This window comes from Macrotis lagotis, chromosome 5 (genome assembly GCF_037893015.1).
Source record: "Macrotis lagotis isolate mMagLag1 chromosome 5, bilby.v1.9.chrom.fasta, whole genome shotgun sequence".
NCBI classification, from domain to species: domain Eukaryota; kingdom Metazoa; phylum Chordata; class Mammalia; order Peramelemorphia; family Peramelidae; genus Macrotis; species Macrotis lagotis.
Genome location: NC_133662.1, coordinates 89,062,607 through 89,084,723, shown reverse-complemented (window position 1 = coordinate 89,084,723; position 22,117 = coordinate 89,062,607).

The window sequence follows — 22,117 nt, the reverse complement described above, 5'->3', positions numbered from 1 at the left end:
AACCTCCTTGCTATTTCTCAAAACAGATATGCCATTTTCAGCTCTAGGCTTTTTCCCTGGTATCCCATACCTGAATATTTCTTCCTCTTCCCCCATTCCTCCTGACTTTTCTGACTCCTTTCAAGCCTAAATAAATTATAACTTGCAGAGGAAGCTTTCCTGATCCTCTTAGTATCAGTGCCTTCCTTCTATTGATTACTTTCTATTTTTTTTCTTTTTTATCTCTTTTTCAGCACTGTCATTTGCCTGCTTTCTCTGCCATTATACTACAGGTTACTTTTGTCTTTCTTTCTGTGCCCAGTTCTTAGCACAGTGCCTGTGCTTGACTAACTAACTAGATTAAAGTAGAAATCTCTTTGGATTTCAAGTCAGAAATTAAATTTAGAATGAAAGTCTTTGTCACTAAGTGACCATGTAATTTTAAGAGAATCACTTGTCCTCTTAAAACCTCAATTTTCTCATCCATATAATGGGGATAATAATATGGACAATACCTAAAATATAATATTTTTATGTATACCAAATGATACAAAGCATGAGAGTTGCCTGAAATGCTAGATACTAGCAATTCTACTGACTGATTGCTATGACTAATAAACAAAATAAAGATTTTTAAAAATCTTGTGTACTCATGTGCAACCCCCCCCCAAAAAAAAAACATCAGAAGAAAGAACTCTCTTCCTTCAAAGAATAGATTGTGTCCCATTTCCATCATAGGGTCTCTTTTGATAACCATCAAATTTTAATTTTTTTCATTCTTGAAATTCCTTTATATGTTTGCAAACATACTGGATTGCCTTATTTGAATGACAAGTGTGGTTTCCTTTATGGGGCATGGGGCTATTTTATATTTGTCTTCAAATTCACAGTATCTATTATAGCAAATCATACTTTATTTTTTGCTGCTCAACCACATCTGCCTCTTTGTGACAAGGGAGACAATCCTATTTGTGGCTTTCTTGACAAAGGTGCTGGAGTGGTTGGCCATTTTACAGAGTCACTTAAAATAAAGACTTTTTGGTACAATTAAAATGAATGAGCAATCAGTTTAATAGAATATCCTTCCTGACCCTTTTTCTCATCTGTGTAAAATGTTTTAATTTTGGAAAATTATTAGGAAATAAGTTGTTGATTGTGTCAGGACTGCAATTTTATATCTCATGATGACAAAAGAAAATTAGTTACCAAAGATAGACTCAGAGGGCCCAGTCGAAAACACTTGACAAGACTATGCCATAAAACTCTGACGATTATAGCTATTATAGTTTCTTCAAAGGAAGACAATGAAAAATGAACTTTGAAACTCTCAGTCATAGGGTACATAAAAATAAAAGAAAATAGAAGAAGAAAAACATCCAAATTTCCAAAGAATAATAATGAATATGATGAGAATGAAGAAACAGGAAATTTAATCAGTTTATGAGATTTTGTAGATAAGAGTAAGTTAACAAGGCTTAAAGGCACAATACATCATTAATTGGAATAGTATTTTTTTAGTTATAGCTTGCAAAAAATACTCATTTTTAAAATATCTATCAAATTTATTGGAATTTTAGTCCTTCCATCCCTTCTTTCCTTCCTTCCTTCCTTCCATTCTTCCTTCTATTATTTTTTCTTCCTTTCTCCCTCCCTCCCCTTCTTCCTTCCTTCCACCTTTCTTCTGTCTTTCTTTCCTCCCTCTCATCTTCTCTCCTTCCCTCACTTTCTTTCCTTCCTTCCCTCTCTCCCTTCCTTCCCTCCCTCCCTTCCTTCCTCCCTTCCTTCCTTCCTTCCTTCCTTCCTTCCTTCCTTCCTTCCTTCCTTCCTTCCTTCCTTCCTTCCGTCCTTCCTTCCTTCCTATTTCTTGAACCCTATCACTGGAAGCAAGGAATCTGTGTGCTGAGTTATTATTATAATGTATAGCCATTCCATTAGGTGCACACCACCATGTGGTATAAGGCAGGAATAATTAAGCACCAGATGGTGATGTAAACTCCAATAGAGAGAGTCTATGCATTATGCATGAGGAGTGACTTTATTGTTGTTTCCATTCATTTGGTGCCATTATATTGCTCTTGGACACCAATTCTTGTCTCAAAGAAAAGATCTCATTGGATTTGGAATTTCCCTTTTCTGAACAATTTGTAGCCTTGACTCAATCATATTTTCATCATCTTTCATCATCATGTTCAATAGAGAAATTTTAGAGAATTCATTATCTTATGATAGCATCAGGGAACTTCTCAGTTTTTCCATCACTGACTTAATGAATATAATTTGATGTTTCTGTCGACAGTAAAAAATTTAGGATTAGCACCTTTGGAAATTGAATCTGATTTTTAATGATTGTGGTGTCACATTTCCATTCTGAGGTACTTTTAAAATGTCATTAGTAGATATAGATTAATCGTCTCAGGTTTTTTTGACCATTAAAATATCTCTTTTTTCAATAAAGAAATAATGAATTTAAAAGAAGAGAACTGTAATATATATGGTATATTTCAACTATGTCAAATTAACATATTCCTTCTTTAACAAAGACTAAAATAAGTGATAGTTGGCAATATGGTAAAAAAAAAAAGAAAGACATTGCCTTGAGATCAAAATTTTGGAAGAAAACTATAATGCTTCTAGGTTTCATTTCAGCTCCTTCAACCTCATTGCTCACTGTTATAAAACTATATTTGGTTTTTTTGCATAATAATTTCTATGCCACTAAATAAACTCTCCAGGTTTTGATCAATTAATATACATATAGCTAATATTTAATGTATTAGGATCTGTCCTAATATTTAAATTAAGAAAGAAATTAAAACTATTGCGGTCTTAAAAGAGGTTATATAGTAATGGGAGAGAAAACATATATATGTAGGTGTACTCAAGAGTACCACATAGAGATGTGTGCTCAAGATACATTAAGCATGGGAGAAATATCACACTTGAACAAGAGGTATTAGCAACTATATGAAAGGCTTCTTGCAGAAGATCAGACTTGGGTTAATTGTTAAAAAGAACCAGGGATTATAAGAGGCAAAGGTTAAAAAAGTAGAGTACTCCAAAAATTGAATGCAGATAGTACAAAGAAAAAAGTAGCCTTCATAAGCAATAACAACTTTGCCAGCATTACTGGAGCAGAGAGTCAATCAGGATGGGAAAAAATTTGAAGGAACCTAGAAAGACAAAAAATAGATGACAAAGACTTGAACCTAGAGATCTTAGAGAGGCACTGAAGTTTATGGACTAGAAGAGAAAACATAGTAAGGTCTGTGCTTTAGGAAACACTCTGAAACCTCTTTGGAACATAAATTGGAGGAGGTAGACACATGAGATAAGGACACAATTTAAGTGGCCATAGTAATATTCCAAGCATGACCTGATGAGGGCATGAATGAAGATAGTAACTGTAAGAGTCTAGAAAAGAGAATGCTGCAAGAACAAAAGTGATAAAGATGTGATAATTTACTAGATATATATAGGATGAGCAAAAGTAAGAAGACAAGCATGACACCAAGATTTGAGCCTGAATGACTAATCACATCATGATGCCCTTGATGATTTTAGAAAATATGAGAAGAGCTATGGGTTTTAGGGGAAAAGATAATGACAAGAAAATGAAAGATTGAGATACCAAAATGACCAGTAATAAGTGCTGATTGTAGTTGGTGAATTAGGAATGGGGGTCAGAAAAATGTTTAAGAAAGCCTATACAAATCAGGAATTTATTGAAAATAATAACTATACTGTAACCTGATGATATCATCAACTCAAAGTATATAGAAATAAAAGAAAAGAATTCATCAATCAGAATTTGGGATATATTCAAAATTAGGGAGCATGACATAGGAATAGTCAGACAAATAAGAACAAAGAGTGAGCAATGTCACAAAATCCAGAAAAGTGTATGTTTTTAGCCCCCCAAAAAGGTGGTCAAGAGCTACAAAGTTTTCAGAGTTCAATATGGAGGATAATAAGTATTGGCCTTTATTCAAGGTTGCAGTATTCTCTTTGAAATTCTTCTCTATTTTCTTTTCTGTTCCAATAGTAAAACTTGTCCTCCAAATGTTTCTCTCATGTTTCAGTAATGCCATAGATATTATTAAGAATTTTTTGTAGAATAGTCCAATGAAGTATAAGCTCTGACCAGCCCACTAATATAAACAAAGTGATAAGTGCTTCTCTGTGAATTTAAGAACCAGAATATTTTAAGAGAGATTGATAAATAGAATGTAAGAGTGTGTTTTTGTTTATAATGTCTCCATTTCTTCATTTTTTAAGGTGAGTTAGAGAAGGAAATGACAAATCACTCCAGTATGCCCAGAAAACCCCAAGTAGGATCATAAAGACTTAGACATGACTGAAAAAATAACAAAACAACATATGATAAATAATCAATTATATATGCATACACATATATGCGTGTATAAGTGTATATCTAGTTTATATATCTAGTTATTATTATAGACACATAATAACTATATATGTATATATATATACATAGTTATTATTTGTGTATACATGCACACATTCTCCAAAGCTTCTATTAAGGAATCTTATTAAAAAAACATCCTATAGAGCGATATTTGCATGCATGTACCTATGATTTTATATACATCCTTTATATGTGTATAGAAAGAGTTAGATATAATTATGTCTATCTATCTTTATACATATCTACCTACTTATCCAGGTAATCAATATTTAAAAAATAAATTCTATACTTAACCTCTGTCCTTTAGATGATTAGTTATCTTGAATTGAAATATTTTTCTTCTCTCCTCTTTTTTCAATAGAACTTTTTATTGCTCAAATCAATTGTCCTTGAGAAAATTCTCACTACCAATTCATCCCAAGATCAACTCCATCTTTTTTCCTTCTAAAGAAATTAAACATACTAGCTGTGTGATACTTCTATGTGCAAATCTCTGCACCCTGTTTTTCCCATATGTAAGATGGGAATAACAATACCTGTAATAAAAACCCCATAGGTTGTTGAAACAATAAAGAAATATATTTCTTGAAATTAAAGTATCTCTGAGATACCACCTCACACCTCTCAGATTGGCCAATATGACCAGAAAGGACAATGATCAATATTGGAAGGGATGCGGAAAATCTGGGACACTAATATATTGCTGGTGGAGCTATGAACTCATCCAACCATTCTGTAGAGAAATTGGAAATTATGCCCAAAGGGCAACAAAAATGTGCATACCCTTTGATCCAGCACTACCACTACTGGGTCTATACCCTGAAGAGATGATGAAAAAGGGTAAAAACATCCCTTGTACAAAAATATTTATAGCAGTCCTGTTTGTGGTGGCAAAGAATTGGAAATTAAATGAATGTCTTTCAATTGGCAAATGGCTTAACAAACTGTGGTATGTGTAAGTCATGGAACACCATTGTTCTATTAGAAACCAGGTGGCATGGGAATTCAGGAGAGCCTGGAAGGATTTGCATGAACTGATGCTGAGAGAGATGAGCAGAACCAGAAAAACATTGTACACCCTAACAAAAACATGAGGGTGATGATCAACCTTGATGGACTTGCTCATTCCATCAGTGCAACACCAGGAACAATTTTGGGCTACCTACAAGGGAGAATACCATTTGTATCCAAAGAAAGAATTATGGACTTTGAAGAAAGATGAAAAACTATTACCTTCAAATTAGGAAAAAGCCATTATCCTATTATGTAATTTTACTATCTCATACTTTTTCTTTCTTAAGAATATGATTTCTCTGTCATCACATTCAACTGAGATCAATTTATACCATGGAAACAAATTAAAGACTATCAGAATGCCTTCTGTGGGGATGGAGGAAAGGAAGCAAGAATGGGGGGGGGAATTATAAAACTCAAAATAAATAAAATCATTCTAAAAAAAAGAAGTCTAGTGCTTGCAAAATATTGGATAAATGTCAGTTTTTTGTTTATCAAAGCAATAATGTTTCAAAGCCATTTAAAAATGTATAATTAAAAATTTATAATAACCTTTAAAGCTTCTGTCTCAGCTTTTTTACCATTTCTCCAACTTGAAATAGTAAATCACTTTTCATATCAATTATAGCTATCCTTCATGGTGTAGCTTGAACCCTATCCATTCCCTAAAACCTACTTCCCTAAGAAAAATAAATAAATTAAAAACTCAACCAACCAAGAAATGAATGAATGAGTAAATATATATTCAATCCCTTGATCTTTAGAACCCTTATTTGAATATGTATCTTTGGTGATTTCAAAATGCTTCTTTTTATTGGAACATTTTTTTATCATAGATATGTTTCATCTAATTCCCCCTAACTAGGATGTAAAGCATACTAGGAAATAGAATGCTAGAATCTGCATCAGGAAAGCTTGGAATCAAGTCCTGCTTGACATTTACTAGCTAGTTGGACACAGTCCAGTTACAGAACCTCATTTACCTATGAAATTACAATATCAATAATAGTTCCTATTTGATGAGGTCATTGTGAAACTCAAATGAAAAAAATTTTCTTGAATTTTATATTATTATCAGTTATTATCCTTACCTTTCCTAATTAGGCAATAGTCATAAATGTATGTCTTTATTAATCTCATAGAGTTTAGCATAGAATAGATGCTCAACAAATATCTGTTAATAATTTGAATTATTATGGTGGTGGTGATAATGATGATGATGATGATGATGATGATGATGATGATGATGATGATGAAGATGGTGATGATGATGATGTTGCTAGTGTTCCTATGGATTAAAATAACACATATATTCAGAAAATTGGTTTTCTTAGTTAAACAATTCTATTAGATGAAATTATCATAGGATTCATTTAAAAAATCCATGAGATAATTAATTTAGAGTTAGAAAGAACTTAGAAGTCACTATATTTAACTCTCTAATTTTACAGATGTGAGAAGTGAGGCAAAGAAAGGTTCAGTGACTCCCCCAGGATAGACATATTTTCCAGATTTTTTCACAAATCCACCTGCTCATGATTTCATACAGAACAATAGTATCCCATAGCATTCATATTCCAAAATTTGTTCAGTCATTCCACAATTGTTGGCTATCCCCATGATTTTAAAATTTTTGTCAGTACAAAAAGAACATCTATGTATAATTTTGTATATGTGGATTTCTTCCCCTTTTTAAATATTCTCTTTGGGACCTGAACTACTTGTATTCTTGCATAGTAGGATGATACTGATAACTCATATGAACCTTCTCATTTTTAGGGCAGTTAGAAGGAGCATATTTAGTCAATGTATAGGAGGGAGTTGAATTTGAAGGTATAATACATTAAAAAGATGGAGTTAGGGGCGGCTAGGTGGCACAATGGATAAAGCACAAGCTCTGGAGTCAGGAGTACATGGGTTCAAATCTGGTCTCAGACACTTAATAATTACCTAGCTGTGTGGCCTTGGGCAAACCACTTAACCCCTTTCGCCTTGCAAAAGCCTAAAAAGAAAAAGATGGAGTTAATGAGAGGGGGAAGAAAGACACATACTGGGAGAAAGGGAAGTTAATGGCAGGGAGAGAAAGTAACATCATGGGAGAAAGGGAAAGGAGGGGGGGTAGAATGGGATAAGTCATTTTACATAAAAGAGACAAGAAAAAGCTCTTACAGAGTAGTGGAAGAGGAGGAAGGTGATGAGGAATAAATAAGCATCACTCTCATCAGAAATGGTTCAGAGAGGGAAAAAATACACACTCAATTGGGTAAAGAAATCTATCTTAACCATGAAGGTATATAGGAGAGGTAAGGGATTGGGGAGAGAGTACAGGTGGTAGAAGAATGGGAGAGAGTAGTCAGATGCAACACAGTTTTGAGATGGGATTGAGGAAAAGGAAAAAGAGAATAGAATGAATGTGGGCTGGGAATAGATTGGAAGAAAATACAGCTAGCAATAGCAACTGTGGGAAAATTATTGAAGCAATTTCTCTGATGGATTTATGACAAAGAAGGTTATCCAACCTAAAGACAGAGGTGATAGTGTCTGAAGAGTGACTGAAGCATCTTTTCTATCATATCACACTTTATTTTCCTTGTGATTTCTTTCTTTCTGGGGGTGGGGTGGGGTTAGGATTACTTTTAAAACATAACTATTGTAGTAATGTTACACATTTTTAACCTACACCAATACCTTGCCCTTTCTATGGGACAATAGGGTCAGAGAAAGGGAAGGAATCTGGAACTCAAGGTTTTGGAAGAAAATATTGAAGCTTGCTTTTGCATGCAACTGGTGCAGATTTAAAATTTTAATCCGCTGGAATATAAAATGAAATAAATTGTAGCTAATCTTTTTTTGCCACATTGATTTGTCAGTGATTGCATATGACTGTGTCCTAGAATAATATTGAAGATTTAAGTTTGAGAGTCACCCAAAAATCAATAGCAAAGTGCATGACAAATATGAACAAGTTAGAGAATATGGTCAATGAATAATTGAATAAGAAAAATTATTTAAAATTTATCAACATTAAACTGTATTACCAGAAAAGAAGGTTTTAGTAAGGAAGAGGCAGAAAGACTATTGGTTCTGAAGTCAGAATATCAGATTCAATTAAACTTCTAATGTTTATCAGTGTCATATATAATAAATCTTATAACCTGTCCTGTTCTTAGTTTGGGTCTCTTTTTCTTGATCTATAAAATGAAGGAGTTTATTTAGGAGAACTTTATTTTCTACATCCATGCTCCTTTACTAAATATATCTCATTCAATGCCATAGTCCTCCACTGGTGACCTTACAATTTCAAAAGATGTAGACTAAGATCCTCTGCATGTTCATGAACCTTCTTTGGAGAATTCATGACAGGACATGGACAAAATACTCATAAGATGAAAAGTGGATGGGTTCAACTGCAGCACTAGAGGGAATAACCACATTGCTGTGATCATAACAGATGTATCAAAATGTGGACATGTAATACCAAGCATGGACAGGTGACATAAACAATGCAAGAAGTGAGATGGTTAACTAAGGAGTATCCAAATAGATACAAGTTAGTGTGAAGAAAATTGCTATTGAATTTATTAAAGCAAAGATAAGGAACTAGAGCATGAAGAAATGACAGATTTCTTATGGTAATGTTTGATGTATAATAATATGAAATATAATTAATATTGTATAATTAAATACCTTGAAAGATTAATCCCAGAAGATTTTATCAATATTTATCATATCTTTAAAACTATCTATGAGGCAGACAGAGAAACTGATGTTTTTACTCTCCTTAATCTTAGAGATTTGGAACTGAAGGACCTAAGGAGGATGTTAGAATCAGGGTTCAGCAGATCTAATTACATCTTCAGAAGACTATTGCTTTAATATGTTATTGCTTCTGGCCAAGATGACAGAGGGAAAACAGGCTAAGGCCTCCTGGTTTCCCCTTAGAAATAATATGAAACAAACTCTTAACAGAAATGTGATCAACAAAACCCAGAAAAAGAAGCTGGGAGAAAAATATCTTCAAGGTTTGTCTTCCGTGATCATGGGTAAGCCTGGCACAGAAAGCAGAGATTCTGCCAGGAATGGTGAGAGCTTGACGAGCCTAAGATCAGCCACAAAGCCATTGATTGTGGGAGTCCCAGTTCCGGAACCAACTGGGGCACAGAGGCATTGGCTCTAGGACTAGTGGGCTATTGACCTGATAGTCTGGGGCTTATCAGCAGGTAATACAGAAATCTGCAGGACTCCTCTGTTCTGAAGGAACTCAGACTCCATACCTTCATTTCAACTTTCCAGAAGCTGAATTCTTGCCAGAAAAAAATGCAGTGATAGCCCCCATCCCCACCAGGTTCAGGCATGGGCAACTGAGCTCACTCAGCTGTGAATAGGGAGAGTAATTACCTTGCCCCAGGGCATAGCCCACATTGTTCAAAATTGCTCATATCCCAAAGGCCAAGGGAGAGGGCCTCAAATCAAGATCACAGGCACTCCTGAGACAGCAACCAGCACCCCCTGCTGGCAAGCTGATGTGGAGTTATTAAGTTAAATGAGTAAAGACTCTAGGGATCCCAACAGCAAATGTCTGTGAACCAGCCACAACCCCAACACAAGATCTTAGGAAAATGAAGAAAGGTCATTGAAAAAGGGGGTCCATAGAAAAATTCCTAGTAGGTAAAGACACTAACTCAGAGAGAACTAAAACATCTGAGAAGAATATGATTTTGTCTCCAGCACAGAAATATTTTCTTGAAGAAATCAAAAAGGAGTTTAAAAATCAATTGGAAGATTTGGGAAATGAAACCCAAGAGAAGATTAGTACCTTGCAACAAGAAAACAAATTCTTGGAAAATACAATTGGACAAATGCAAAAAAAGAAAATAATTCTTGAAGGGATGTGGGAAATCTGGGGAACTATTACACTGTTGGTGGAGCTGTGAACTCATCCAACCCTTCTGGAGAGCTATTTGGAATTATGCCCAAAGGGCAACAAAAATGTGCATACCCTTTGACCCAGCAATACCACTACTGGGTCTATACCCTGAATTGATGAGGAAAAAGGATAAACACCTTACTTGTACAAAAATATTTATAGCAGCCCTGTTTGTGGTGGCAAAGAATTGGAAATCCAGTAAATGTCCTTCAATTGGGGAATGGCTTAGCAAACTGTGTTATATGTATATCATGGAACACTATTGTTCTATTAGAAACCAGGAGGGACGGGATTTCAGGGAAACCTGGACGGATTTGCATGAACTGATGTTGAGTGAGATGAGCAGAACCATAAAAACACTGTATACCCTAACAGCAACGTGGGAGTGATGTTCAACCTTGAAGGACTTGCTCATTCCATCAGTGCAACAATTTGGAACAATTTTGGGGCTGTCTGCAAAGGAGAGTACAATCTGTATCCAGATGAGGAGCTGTGGAGTTTGAACAAAGTGCAAAGACTATTCCCTTTAATTTAGAAGAAAAAAACAGTTAGCTTATTGTCTGATCCTGTTACCTCTTAGACTTCTCTTTTCTTTAAGGATATGATTTCTCCTCATCACACCCAGTTTAGATCAAGGTACAACATGGAAACAAAGTAAAGAGTGACAGAGTGCTTTCTGGGGGGGGAAGCAAGATTGGGGGAAAATTGTAAAACTCAAATAACATCTTTAATAAAAATAAATTAAAAAAAAGTTTTTAAAAAAAGTTTTAACAAAGGAGAAAAAAAACCATGAACAAAATAGAATGAGGAAAGTCAAAGAACAATATGCAAGAAAACATGAAAATTAAATAAAAAATTCACCAAAAAAAAGAAAATAATTCTTTCAAAACTTCAATTGGTCATATGAAAAACTCTATTAAAAATACAATTAACCAATTGTAAAAGGAGTTGCAAAAGGTAAAGGAAAAAAATTCTTCTCTTAAAAAAAGAATGGAATCTGTGAAAACTGACTTCATGAGAGAACAAGATACATTATCAGCAAAACTTCTGACCTTGAGAATAGATTGAGGAGAGATAACATAAGAATCATTGGTCTTCCTGAAACCATTGAAAAGAAAAAAAAAGTCTGAAATTGATATTACCAAATTTAATTATGTAAAACTGCACTGATATCATAGAACCAGAGAGCAAAATAGTTAGTGAAAGAATCATTGATCCCCTCCCTAATGGGATCCTAAAATGAAAACACCAGGGAATATTGTGCCCAAATTACAGACCTATCTAATAAAAGAGAAAATCTTGGAAGCACCCAGAAATAAACAAATTAAATGTCAAGGAGCTACAACAACAAATACACAGGACCTGCCTGCATCAGCATTAAGGGATCAAATAGCCTGGAATGAGACATTCTGAAGAGCAAGGGAACTAGGAATGTAGCCAAAAATCCACTACCCAGCAAAACTGAGCCTTTTCTTCCAGGGGAAAAGATGGATATTTAGCAAAATGGGAGACTTCCAAAATTTCCTGATGCAAAGACCAGAGCTAGATAGAAAATTTGGACAACAAAAAGGAGACTTAAGAGCCACATGAATAGGTAAAAAAAATGGGAGGGGGGAAGGAAAAAAAATTCTATCCAATAAGATAAAACTGGCTATATAACCACCTGGGAGAATGATTCTTATTACTATTGAGAATTGTAAATCTATTATAGAGAATATATTTAGCCAGAAGTGATGGACACTCATGACTTTTCTGTGACTCAGAATGATTTGAAAACAATACCTCCTTAAAAAGGGGGACAAGAAAGTGATGGGAAGATAGAGGAGATTGAATGAGGTAAATCCTATTACATTAAGAGGGACAAAGGACTTATTGAAATTGAGGGTAAGAAGGAAAGAGGTGAAAACCACTTGAAACTTATTCTCATCAGATTTGGCTTAAAGTTATCATACATACACTCAGTTAAGTTAAGAAACTTATCTTAACTTTCAAGCATTAAAAGGGGAAGGGGGGAGGAAGGGAACTAGCAAAAGAACAAAAAGCAAGAATGGGCAAAAGGAAAGGGGAAAGAAAGGGGAGGTGGTTAGATATAGAAGGGCAAATATATTCAGAAACAAAATACTGGGGAATATGGATAAAGCAAAAAAGGAGGAAAATACAAACAGAGTGAAGAGTGCATGCAGGTTAATAAAGAGTTAATAATTATAACTTTGAATGTGAATGGGGGAACTCTTCCTTAAAACATAAGTGAATAACTGATTGGATTAAAAACCAGAATCTTACAATATGCTGCTTACAAGACACTCATTTGAAGCAGAGAGATACATATAGAGTAAAGGTAAAAGGTTGGAGCAAAATATATTTTGCTTCAGCTGAAGTGAAAAAGCAGGGGCAGCAATCCTTATCTCACAGAAAGCAGCTGCAAAAATAGATATCGTTAAAAGATATTAGGGAGAAAACTACACCCCCTTAAAGGGACCATAGTCAATAAAGTAATTTCAACATTAAATATGCATGTACCCAATCATATAGTATCCAGATTCTTAGAGGAGAAGTTAAAGAAGTTACAGAAAGACATAGATAGCAAAACTCTACTGGTAGGAGACCTCGACCTTCCACTCCCAGATTTGGCTAAATATACTCATAAAATAAATAAGAAGGAAGTTTAAGGAGGTACATATATTGTTAGAAAACCTAGACATGATAGACTTATGGAGTGAGGAAACTGAATGGGGACCAAAAGGAATATACTTTTTTTTCCTGAAGTACATGGCACTTAAACAAAAAATTGACAATGTACTAACGCATGAAACCCTAATAATCAGTTGCAGAAAGAAAGAAATAGTGAATATGTCTTTCTCAGACCTTAATGCAATAAAAATCCCATGAAATATTGGGCTACAGAGATGTAGACCCAAAACTAATTGGAAACTAAGTCACCTCATTTTAAAGAATGAGTCGATCAAACAATAAATTATAGAAATAATCATTTCATCCTAGATAATGACAATAATGAAACAACATACAAAATCCTATGGGATATACTCAAGGTAATGAACCAAATATTCAACTAAAAAATTAGAGGAAGAACAAATTAAAACCCTCCAATTAAATACCAAATTAGACATTCTAAGCATCAAAAGAGAAATTTAAATAAGCAAAAGCAAGAAAACTATTGAACTAATAAATAAACCCAAGTGTTTGTTTTATTAAAAAAATAAAATTGATAAACCTTTGGCCAATTCGATCAAAAAAACCCCCAGAAAACCAAATTGTTAATATCATAAATGAAAAAGGTGAACTCACCATCAATGAAGAGGAAATTAAAGTAATAATACAGAATTATTTTGTCCAACTCTATGCCAATAAATTTGAAAATCTTAGTGAAATGTATGAATATTTACAAAAATATAAGTTGCCCTGGATAAATGAAAAGGAAATTAAATACCTAAATAACTCTATCTCAAAAAAAAGAAATTCAACAAGCCATTATTGAATTTCCTAAGGAAAAAATCTCCAGGGCCAAATGAATTCACAAGTGAATTCTACCAAACATTTGAGGAAGAATTGATTCCAATTCTAGATAAACTCTTTTCGAATAATTGCTGAAGATGAAACTCTGCCTAACTATTTCTTGACACAAATGTGGTGCTGATACCTAAACCAGGAAGAGTTAAAACAGAGAAAGAAAGTTATAGACCTAACTCTGTGATGAATATAGATGCCAAAATATTAAATAAAATCTTAGCAAAACAATTGTAACAAGTTATCACTTGGATAATGCACTATGACCTAGTAGGATTTATTGCAGGAATGAAGGGTTGGTTCTATATTCGAAAAACTCTTGGTATAATTAATTATAACAATAACAAACCTGTCATAAATCATATGGTTATATCAATAGATGCTAAAAAAGCTTTTGAGAAAATACAGCACCCTTTCCTACTAAAATCACTAGAAAGCATAGCAATAAATGGATTATTCCTTAGAGTAATAAGAAGTATCTATCTGAACTCATCAAGCATTATAGGCAATGGGGATAGGTTAGAGTTATTCCTAATAAGATCAGGGGTGAAACAAGGATGCACATTATCACCACAACTATTCAATATGGTATTAGAAATGTTGGCTTCAGCAATAAGAGAAGAAAAAGAAATTGAAGGAATTAGAATTGAGGAGGAAGAGACAAAACTCTCACTCTTTGCAGATGACATCTGTATACCTAGAGAATCCAAAAAAAATCATTTAAAATACTACTAGAAATAATTAGCAACTTTTGCAAAGTCTCAAGATAAACCCTAATAAATCCTAATCTTTTCTATATATGACTAGCAAGATGCAGCAGAAAGATCTAGAAAGAGAAATCCCATTCAAAGTAACTTCAGACAACTCAGAGTCTACCTGCCAAGGCAGACTCAGAATCGTTGCAAAAACAATTTCAAAGCCCTTCTCATACAAAGAAAATCAGAGTTAAGTAACTGGGCAAATATTAACTACTCATGGATAAGCCAAGCTAATGTAATAAAAATGACAATTCTGCCAAAATAAAACTACTTGCTTAATACCCTACCAGAAAAAAATTACAAAAATTACTTAAACATAAGCACATTCATATGGACAAATTAAGTCAAGAATTTCCAGGGATTTAATGAGGTAAAGTGCAAAAGAAGATGGCTTAGTCTTACCAGATCTAAACTTACATTATAAAATAATAAGTCATCAAAACTACCCAGTATTGGCTAAAAATAGTCGTGGATCAGTGGAGAAGATGAGGTGCAATAGCAGGAAATGTTTATAGTAATCTGCTGTTTGACAAACCCAAAGAGTCCAGATATTTGCAATAAAAAACTATCTATTTGACAAAACCTGTTTGGAAAATTGGAAGTTAGAATGGAAGAAATTTGGATTAGACCAACACCTCACACTCTATACCAGTATTAAATCAAAATGAATATAGGATTTAGTCATTAAAAAATATTAGAAGCAAACTAGTAGATCAAGGAATAATTTACCTGTCAGATCTATGGAAAGGGAAGCAGTTTATGACCAGTGAAGAGACAGAGAAGAATATTAAATATAAATTAGATAATTTTGATTACATTAAATTAAAAGGCTTTTGCACAGAAAAAAAACACTGTAACTAACATCAAAATAAATGTAGTAAATTGGGAAAAAAATTTTACAAGTAGTTATTTTGTCAATGGACTCATCTCTAAAATATAAAGATAACTGAGTCAATTTTTTTAAAAACCAAGCCATTCCCCAATTGACAAATAGTCAAGGGACATTCAAAGACAATTTACAGATGAGGAAATCAAAAAGGTCCATAGTCACATGAAAAATTATAGTAAATCACTATTTATTAGAGAAGTGCAAATTAAACCATCTCTGAGGTACCACCTTACACTTCTCAGACTGTTCAATATGAGCAGAAAGGACAATGATCAATGTTGGAAGGGATATGGGAAATCTGTGACACTAATACATCATTGGTGGAGCTGTAAACTTACCCAGCCTTTCTAGAGACCAATTTGTAATTACACCCAAAGGGCAACAAAAACATGCACACCCTTTGATCCAGAAATACAATGACTGGCTCATTACCCTACAGCTATTATGAAAAAGGGTAAAAACATCACTTGTACAAAAATATTCATAGCAGTCCTGTTTATGGTGGCACAGAATTTGAAATTGGTTGAATGGCCCTCAATTGGGGAATGACTTAACAAACTGTATGTGATGGAACACTGTTGTTCTATTAGAAACCAGGAGGGGCAGGAATTCAGGGAAGCTTGGAACGATTTTCATGAACTGATGCTGAACGAGGCCAGCAGAACCAGAAGAACATCATATACCCTAACAGTAACATGGGGTTAATGATAAACCTTAATGAACTTTCTCATTCCATCAGTGCAACAATCAGGCACAATTTGGGGGGTTTATGATGGAGAATAGCATCTGCATGCAGAGAAAGAGTTGTGGAATTTGAATAAAGACCAAAGACTATTACCTTTCACTGTTTTTGCAGTGAATGGTGAAAAGTCTATTAATCCAGGTAAAACAGAATGAATCAGAGAGGTCATAAAGATGGAAATATTCAAGAGTGGATACAATGTTTAGATGGAAGATCAATAACTCAGCTCAAATCTAGAAAGAACTTTCCATAGAAGAAAAGTTTTAAAAGAAGCAAACTGGAATTCAGGAGCTGGTTTCAGCTATCTGATTATATCATCCAAAATCTGCACATTTCTCTACTATCTGAGTTTGTAGCAGCATATATCAATCCCCTTGAGCTAATCCTCCATTGTCAGTACAGAAGTGCTCAGTATTCATTCAATTAAGCAAGCATTTTCTTCAATAGTCAGGAATTTCACTGAACATAGATCAGAGGACACAAGCCTGCATCAGGCTTACAAAAACCAGTAACCACCAGCAAAGCAAAATAACTGTAACAGTAATATTTGCTAACATTTATAATGTGCTTGTTATGTGCCAGGCATTTGTTAAGAACTTTACAACTACCATTTCCCTTGATCTTCACTCAATCCTGGGTTAATGTGTGATTAATGTCTCTCTTTTACAGATGAGGAAATTGAGGCAAAATAGGGTTAAATGCTTTTTAAGGTCACACAGGTATTAAGTGTATGAGTTACAATGTTTTCTAGCTCAGTAAAATAGTTTTTTTTAATATTTGGATTGGTATAGTACTAAATAAGAAATTTAATTTAGGCAAGAATAGTCATTTTTACTTATATTTGATCAACTAAACAATGAGCAATTCACATTTTTCCAGTTCTGATACTTTGTTGAATTTGTTCATAGTTTTAAGTAATTATTTAGATGATTGTTTTGGGTTCTCAAAGTCTAGCATCAATCATCTGCAAAGAGTGGAAGTTTTGCTTACTCATTGCCAATTTTAATTCCTTCAAATTATTTTCTTCCCTTTTTGCTAAAACTAAAATTTCTAACACTATATTGAATAGTAATGGTGACAATCAGCAACCTTATTTCATCCCTGATCTTACTGGAAATATTCCTAGTTTATTCCCATTATATATAATATCTGTTGATTGTTTTAGATAGATACTACTTATTATTTTAAGGAAAATTCCATTTATTCCTATACTCTCTAGAGCTTTTGATAGGAATGAATGCTGAAGTTTTTCAAAGGCTTTTTCAACATCTATTTATATAATCATATGATTTCTGTTGGATTTGTTACTGATATGTTCAATTATGTTGTGTTTTCCTAATATTGAACCATCCCTGCCTACCTGATATAAATCCTACCTGATCATGGTGTCTTATCCTAGTAATAATTTCCTGTAATCTTTTTGCGAAAATTTTGTTTAAGATTTTTACATCAATGTTCCTTAATGAGATTGGTCTATTATATTCTTTGTCTGTTTTGACTCTTCTTTGTATAGGTATAGGCTACATAGTGGTATCATAAAAGAGATTATGCAGAGTTGTTTCTTCTACCATTTTAAATAATTATGTTGAATTGGAATAAATTGTTCCTTAAATATTTGGTAGAATTCAATTGTAAATCAATTTGGCAGAATCAGTTGTAAATCAATCAGAATATGGGATCTTTTTCTTAGACTTATTGATGATTTCTTCAATTTCTTTTTCTGAAATGTTGTTATTTAAGTATTTTATTTCCTTCTCTATTATTCTGACTAGTTTGTATTTTTGTAAATATGTGTCCATTTAACCCAGTTTGTCAAATTTAATGGCATACATTGAGAAAAATATTTATGATTTTTTAAAAATTTCCTCCTTATTGGTGGAGGATTCATCCATTTTGCTTTTGATAGTGGTAATTTGGTATTTTTGTTTCTTTTATTAAGCAGAATAGACAAAGGTTTATTTTTTTATTGGGTTTTGTCATAAAACCAACTCAGTTCTATTTATTAGATCAAAGTATTTCTTGCCTTCAATGTTATTAATCTTCCCTTTGATTTTCAGAATTTTTAATTTAGTAAGAAAATAGGGATTGTTCTTTTTCTAGTTTTTTAGTTGTATATCCAATTCATTTATCTCCTCTTTCTGTATTTTATTCATATAAACATTTATAGATTAAAAAATTTCCCCTAAAACAGCTTTGACTACATCTCATAAATGTTAGAATGTTGTCTCATTGTTATCATTTTCTTGGATGAGATGATTGATTATTTCTATTTTGTGTTGTTTGATCCACACATTCTTTAAAAGTGTTATTTAGTTTCTAGTTAATTTTATTCTGTCTTTCCGTGCTCCTTTATTATGTGTAATTTTTATTGCATCATGGTCTGAGAAGTATGTATTTCAATATTTCTGCCTTTCTTCATTTGTCAAGTTTTTTATACCCTAAGTACATGGTCAACTTTGGTATACGTGCCATGCATTACAGAGAAAAGGGTATATTCTTTTCTATCCCCATTCGGTTTTCTCCAGAGGTTTATCATATCTAAGTTTCTAAGATTTTATTCACCTTCTTAATTTATTTCTTCTTTATTTGTGGCTAATTTTATCTTGTTCTGAGGGGGAGTTGAACTTCCCCACTTTTATAGTTTTTTTGTCTATGTCTCCTTGTAATTCATTCAGTTGTTCATCTAAATTGGGATGCAATATCATTAGGCGCATATATAATAATGATATAACTTAAAAGTTTATAATGTCTATTATAAAGATATAGTTTCCTTCCTTATCCCTTTTTTGTTTTTTGGGGGAGTGTTTTTTGGGAGGAGGGGGGGTTGCAAGGTAATGGGGTTAAGTGACTTTCCCAAGATCACACAGCTAGGTTATTACTATGTGTCTGAGGTATGATTTGAACTCAAGTCCTCCTCACTCCAGGGCCAGTGCTCTATCGACTGCACCTCCTAACTGGACCCTCCATCCTTTCTAATGAAATCTATATTTGCTTTTGCTTTGTATGAGATCAGGATTGTTACCCCTGATTTTTTTTTTTATTTCTGTTGAAGCATAATATGTTTTAGCTTTTCCCTGTATGTAGTTCTCTGCTTCAAATGTGTTTCTTATAAAAACATATTGTAAGATTCTGGTTTTTATTCTATTCTGCTATCCTCTTCCATTTTATGAGAATGTTCAACTCATTCACATTTACAGTTACAATTACTAATTCCTTTTTTTCCCTCCATACTATCTTTCCCCATTTGTACTTTTTCTTTTCCTTTCATTTCTCCTTACCAATGTTTTGTTCCCTTTCCCCTTTAATTTTACTTTCACTTATACCTTCACCTTCCCTTTTATCAATCCCTTCTTCCTTTTTTTTGCTTTCCCTTGCTACTTCCTTGGATAGTAGGATAGATTTTTAAGAACAATTGGGAATGAATGTTATTCCCTCTCTGGGTCAAATATATTGAGTAGCATTTAGTGTTCATACCATCTCTTCTTTTCTTCTACTATAATAGGTGCATCTGCCTCTTCACCTGATGTTGTTTATCCACTAATGTATAGCTTTTGCCTTCTTTTATGTTTTTATTGTTTTAACCCTGTCTTGTATTTATATCTCCTCTGTCAAAACATACCTTTATCTGACCTGATAAAAGTATTGTTCTCGAAGTTTGATTGACTGATAGATTGCTTGATTGATTGATAAGCAGTACTGCCTCATGGTCACTAAATACTTTCTTCTCTTCTGTTTCTTTAGAAATGCACTTCTCAAGAGTCTTGAAATGCTTAAAATAATAATCATTTTATACCTTTATACCTTTTATAATATCCTCCATGAACACACAAAGCATCATGTAAAGATTAATTATTCCATGAGCCATTTATCTCCTCCTCCAGTATATTCCCTCCAATTGTAGTCAAAGCCAAATTGCAAGCAAAGCAAATCTCTTCATGGTGTTTTCATGTCCAGTCTCTCTAAGTATACTTTCTCCCTCCATCTCTGCAGTCTTCTACCCATAATCCCATAACCTTCCCCAAACAAAGCACACAGTACTTTCTCTCCAAATGTGCTTTTAGTACCCTATCCATGATACTAAAACCCTCATGCCCCTCTTCTATTATAACCCTCTAAGTATATAGCAAAATTAAGTCATTTCTGATTTAATTATATAAGTGTTGGGATACAATGAAGGATTTCTTAAGAACGTTAGCATTGTTTATATGAAATATGAGTCCATGACACACAGGTCCACCCAGCATAAGGTGTCATCATCAGCACTATGAGTCAGGCACAATTCAAGTAGTTCAAATAAAACTTGAGATTCATAAGTTTAGAGTAAACACCCAAAGTGCTGACCTGGACTCTTTGTGTCAGACTTTGGTAGAGCATTCTGAACTTATATTTGGACTGATCAACCACAGTCAGATGTATTATGATTTGTCTCAAACATAGTGATATCATTTTGGTCTTCTTTGATAAGGAAGGACAAGAGTCAAACATACCTATGTCCTCTAAATATAATTTCTTCATGTATATTCAACCCTTTAACTATTCTAAGAGAAAAAAAAATTCTTGAGTTACAAGTGTTATCTTCCCTTATAGGGCTGTGTATAATTTAACTAACATTTTTTTATTTTCATTACCTTTTTATGTATCTCTTGAGTCTTGACTTTGAAGATTAAATTCTCTGTTTACTTCTCGTCTTTTTATTAGGAAATTTTGGAAGCACTCTATTTGATTCAATATTCTCTTTTCCCAGACAGAATATGCTGAATTTTATAGGCAGCTAGTAAATTTTTGTTTATAATCCAAAGTCCTTTCAATAAATCTAGGCCCTCTGATAGCTTAATGTTGAAACTGATAAGCCCTTTATATTTCTTATTGTGCTTCCTTTGTATGTATTTAAATTGCTTCTCTTTCATTGCTTATAGTAGTTTCTCCTTTATTTGAAAATACTGGAAATTAACTTTGACATTTTAATCCTGGGCTCTCTTTCAGAAGGTGTTTCATATATGCTTTCATGGGCTATTTAGTTTTCTTAATCTAGTATTTTTGGACAATTTTTCCTGATAATTCGCTGAAAGGTATTTTCCATATTTTTTTTACTTGATCTAGGCTTTCTGGGAGATCATTAATTCATAAATTATCTCTCCTGGAGCTGTTTTCCAGATCACTTGATTTTTCTAAAAGGTACTTTACATTTTATTCAATTTTTTCAGCCTTTTGATTTTGTCTGATAGAATCTTGATGTCTCATAGACTCATTTGTTTCTATCTGCTCAATTCTAATTTTTACAGTTTACATTTCTTCAGGTAATTTTTATGCTTCCTTTACCATTTGGTTAATTTTATTTTTTGCTGAGTGGAATTCCCTTTCCATTTGATCAATTAGAGTTTTAGATGAGTTGTTTCCTTTCCTGTGGGTTGATTTTATTTTTCTGAATAGTTACATTCTTTTTCCCATTAGTTATTTTTACTTTTAATTTTCAAAATCTGTCAGAGACAGTAAAGGGACTTGACAAATGGTCAGAAAGAAATTAAAGAATATTCCTGTACTAACACTGAACACAGCACCAAGCAATATTGACCAGCTCCAATGCCAATATCCCTTGCTGGGCCACAAATCAATGATGGAGAAAAAATAGTTTCAGGAAATGTGCAGCAGGGACTTGGAAAAGCAGTTGTATTTCTAATTCCTGGGAAGAAAATATAGATTTCAATACCAGGTATCAGAGTCCCTTCCTTGTAAGGAAAAACACTGTGACAAAGTGAACAGTAGCTATACTTCTCCCCAGATTACACATCTAATGCATCAAAAATTTCAAATTTCCCAAAACCACCTCTTTAAAAACCTGTGAAAAGTTCTAAGG